General features: G+C 33.6%; 1 protein-coding gene across 15 annotated transcripts in view; it reads right to left on the bottom strand.

Moving 5' to 3' along the window:
- Nucleotides 1-5000, bottom strand: part of LOC128250805 (uncharacterized) — a 151735-nt gene that overhangs the window by 57800 nt on the left and 88935 nt on the right. The window contains exon 6 of one of the 15 annotated variants that reach the window (XR_016238183.1): nt 804-1187. The exons of 13 other annotated variants lie outside the window; for them this stretch is intronic. The gene's annotated coding sequence lies outside the window, so the exon portion shown is untranslated. Of the gene's footprint in view, nt 1-803; nt 1188-4829 lie in introns of those variants that run through there. One more of the 15 variants, XR_016238182.1, reaches the window with a different exon arrangement.

Below are 5000 nucleotides of genomic sequence, written 5' to 3'. Positions count from 1 at the left end.
AGGGAATACGTCCGGTCGTCATTTTGTATTGAATGTTGGCTAACGGAGAAGACATTTTCAAAAATGATATTTCCCTGACTCTAATATGATAGTAAAAATACAAAAATGTTTCTAATTAAACTTTGCACGTCATACAGTTTTTTTTTTCCTCATGCAACAAGATTTATCCGAGTGTGTGTATGTCGAAGGGCATGAGGTTGTGAATGTGTGCATGTCTGTGCGTCTACGAGCGAATGCGAGGCGGATTTATATTCCTTATTATATTTAAATATTTCAGGCCATACACACATGCATTTATCTGCACGCACACACACATTGAGAGGAACATACACACACATATATGTTTACATATATGTATACACAGGCGTGTATACGTGTGTGTGTGTGTGTGTGTGTGTGTGTGTGTGTGTGTGTGTGTGTGTGTGTGTGTGTGTGTGTGTGCGTTTGTGTATCTGTGTTTGTCTCCCCATCAATGTCTAGCAACAGATGCTGGTGTGTTTGCATCCCCGTAACTTAGCGGTTCGGCAAAAACAGTCCGATATAATAAGTACTAGGCTTACAAAGAATTAGCTCAGGGTTCGATTTGCTCGACTAAATGCGTGCTCCGGCATGGCTGCAGTCAAATGACTGAAAGAAGTAAAATAAAAGAATATGTATATATATATATATATATATATATATATATATATATATATATATATATATATATATATATATATATATATATATATATATATATACATATATATGCACATATATATGCGTATATAGATATATGTATATAAATAAATATATATGTGTGTGTGTATGCATATATGTGTATGTATGTATAACGATATGCATTTTTCGATTGTTTAGTGTAGATATTATATCAAAAGCATCTATATGAACACCAGCACACCAACAACGACAGCCTACACCACCATCACCTCATCAACGTCATCGCCACCACCATTGTCAGCACCGACAAGATCAGCAGTAGCAACAGCAGCACTAGTAGCAGCAACAGCTGCTGCTACAGCGGTAATAGCAGGAGCAGAATCATCATCATCATCATCGAGAGAGAGCAGGAGCAACGAAGGTAGTAGTAGCAGTAGTAGTAGTAGTAGTAGTAGTAGTAGTAGTAGTAGTAGTAGTAGTAGTAGTAGTAGTAGTGGTGGTAGTAGTAGTAGTGGCGAGAATTATAGCTGAAAAAATAAATGCGAAACGTAAACAAGTTTATAAGGCGGAATGTGTTATACATACACGGTTCTTAGGTTTATTACATTCACTCGCAAAGCGTGAAAATCTTTTAATTAAATAAATTTAACATTCTTCCTCGTGATACGAATCCGGTTTCCTTTTCCAAGTTCAATGAACTCTTCTGTACTGACGCAACTCTGGAATTACGTAATGGTTTTTCGTTTTGCGTCTAATTGACTTAGAAAATGTTATTTTGTTTGTTTTTGTTTTATATTTTCCAACGTCTGGACTTTTGATTTATTTCTCTTTTGTCTTTCGTATTTGGTCTACAAGTTACTTAATGGAAACGTATGAGTTGAGACAGATTTCTTTTGTTGTAGTTCGATGGTTGGGGAAAGAAGTGTAGCTGACCCGGATTAGAAGGGGCAAAAAGGCGACGAAAGGGCTTTGACAAATATGGATGATTTATTCTCATGCATATTAGATAACATACTTGCATATATACTTTTCTCTTATTTGTTTCAGTCATGTGACTGCGGCCATGCTGGAACACTGCCTTTAGTCGAACAAATCAACTCCAGGACATATTTTTGTAAGCCTAGTCCTTATACTATCGGTGTCTTTTGCCGAATCGCTAAGTTACGGGTACATAAACACGCCAACATCGGTTGTCAGGCTACGGTGGCGGGTACAACCACAGATATGCACACACACATACACACATGTATATATATATATATATATATATATATATATATATATATATATATATATATATACAATTATACCTTGGGAGAGGCATTATGCCGGTAATAACGAACAGCAGAGTTAGTGGATAATTTAATTTGCATATTATTCGTTTTCTTTCGCAGCTCGCAATTAATTAAATCGTTTTTAGTATTATGCAGAACGCAGTATGAATTAGAACTCAAATGTAGTCTAATATTTCATATCCACATCAAGAATCTTGCACACGAAATACACATACGAAATATATCTATATATATATATATATACACATATTTGTTTTGCAAGATTTCTGATGTGAAATCGTGTGTTGAAACAGATGTTGTTGTACTTGGGGATGGTCATATTGCCAGTTTAGCCAATAAAAACACATGCACTGTATAGTTGGTGTTAATTTGCTTCAGCTTTATATTACATTAATCTTAATCTTATTTCGGCCAGAGTTCTTTCGTCACAGTGTGACGAAAGAACTCTGGCCGAAATAAGATTAAGATTAATGTAATATAAAGCTGAAGCAAATTAACACCAACTATACAGTGCATGTGTTTTTATTGGCTAAACTGGCAATATGACCATCCCCAAGTACAACAATATATATTTTTATATATATATATATATATATATATATATATATATATATATATATATATATATATATATATATATATATATATATATATATATATATATATATATATATATATATATATATATATATATATATATATATATATATATATATATATATATGGGACTGAACCCGGAACCATGTGACTGTGAAGCAAGCTTATTCCCACACAGCCACACCTGCACCTGATAGTTAGAAAATCTCTATATAGAAAGAACAATCACATCTGTAACAAAAATAGAAGCTCTGAAATATAAATATTAGTTCCTAGGAAATGTGTGTGTATATTTGTAGTTAAACTACCGCAGTGATATGAAATGTTATACTACATTTGAGTTCTAATTCATACTGCGTTCTGCATAATACTAAAAAATATTTAATTAATTGCGAGCTGCGAAAGAAAACGAATAATATGCAAATTAGATTATCCACTAACTCTGCTGTTCGTTAGTAAATGAATCTCCGTAAGTCTTTTCTAAGGAGCAAGCAACAAACTCCACTCACTGTTTTTGTTTCCGAACATCAACTATACAGAGAAAATGTTTGCACCGTTCATTCATCTGAAGTTAAGTTTTTAATAGTAAAATTCCTGAGCTATACGTTATACCGTGCATTATTTCACCTACAATATTGTTTTCTGATACTAAAATTCGCCCCAGTTATGTTGTATCGTTTATAAAGTCAAATATTAAAATCAAATGCGTATACAATGGAATTTCGGATGTTACAGGCCAATGTTTCAGACAAATACAGTAAATGTAGAAATCTTGTGTGCAGTTGTTGCAAATATTTATGTGGGTCCAAGTAAAGACAGGCGTGTCAAGGCAACTCACTGTAGTGCCTGATGTGCCGAAAGTTATTAGAATAAAAGCCACGACATTATCCTGATTGCATGTCATGCTAGAATGATATTGCTCGGAGAGATATGGAAATGTTATAGATCTTACATGCATATTATTAGGTAAAGTGTATCAGATTAAGAGCGTGTGTAAGCTAGATGAGAAAGCTCTGAAGAGACCGTTTTAAATTGTCTAACAAAGCATAACATCGAAAATGCTTTTGCGAAGCGTACAGCGCCTAAATCATACACGCGAGAGAAACAATTTAATTAGTAAAACGACCTCTACCTCTCTGTGTTCGATAATGTGTGTGTGTATGTGGGCATGTGTGTGTGTGTGCGTGTGTGTGCTTGCGTGTGTGTGCTCGCGTGTGTGTGTCTGTGGGTGTTTTTGATGTTGTTAGTCACAGATCATGCATGGTCTTGCAAGAACCTTATAATCAGAAGTGAGCTTGTCGTGTTAAAACTGCGGATCTTTTCCAGATATAGATTATCGCGGATTACATTAGCCAATGCGTCCTTCCTCCTTAATGATGCCAAGACATTTTATAAATGCAATTCTAGGCTGTAATTTCTGGCAGAATGATCGGGCACCTGAATGTCCATTCCTTGACTCAAACGATGATGATGATGATGATGATGATGATGATGATGATGATGATGATGATGACGACGACGCGTATTTAGATTTCAAGCAAAACATCAGAGTATCTTTCTCCTAGAAGTGTCTTAAGCAGTGTTATGGTAAAAATAGCAGGCGTTCCTATTATTTCTATTTTCCACAACTGTGTAAATATACATGTCAATATAATCTGAGACAAAACATTGAGAGACCAAGAGGTAAGAGACGTCTGTCCCTTAGATGGTTTCATAACCTCTAACTTATATCTTACGCTATATATATATATATATATATATATATATATATATATATATATATATATATATATATATATCTTTAGAGGAGGTTTCAAATAACAAAGGTGTGTCAAAGCCAACAGTAATTCCCATGCATGACCCCAGCTTTTGAGATGAAACTGGTTAAAGAGATAAATAGTTAACAATTACACACACATACACATACATACACACACACACACATATATACATATATATATATATATATGTATATATATATATATATATATATATATATATATATATATACACATAGATACATACATACATACATAGAGTATATATAGATATACATGCATACACACACCCACACACACAAACATATACACACATTAACATAGATAGTCAGAGACAAACAATTAGGACTGACATTACAATAAGCACCATATATCATAAATCTCGCATCAGATATTTCTATTTAATACTTTCTTCGCAAATGCATTTTTACGCTAATAGGAATCATTAATATACTACCAATCACTCACCTTCTAATATTACTTAACCATTTCTTTCACTTTGTTGTGTTGAATATGTATATCCTGGAGTAATTTTTGTGATCTACAGTAACTCATAATCTCTAATTTAGCGTTAATGTGTGTGTGTTCCTAATACGTTTAGTCGACGTTAATGAAATCTATTAACTGAGAGCAAATGCAGATGATTACCACTTCTATAGGAACACCTTAA

The sequence above is a fragment of the Octopus bimaculoides genome, chromosome 24, assembly GCF_046866305.1.
Source record: "Octopus bimaculoides isolate indiv1 chromosome 24, ASM4686630v1, whole genome shotgun sequence".
In the NCBI taxonomy this organism is placed as follows: domain Eukaryota; kingdom Metazoa; phylum Mollusca; class Cephalopoda; order Octopoda; family Octopodidae; genus Octopus; species Octopus bimaculoides.
The sequence above is the reverse complement of the archived record's forward strand: the minus strand, read 5'-3'. Positions and strand labels throughout refer to the sequence as shown.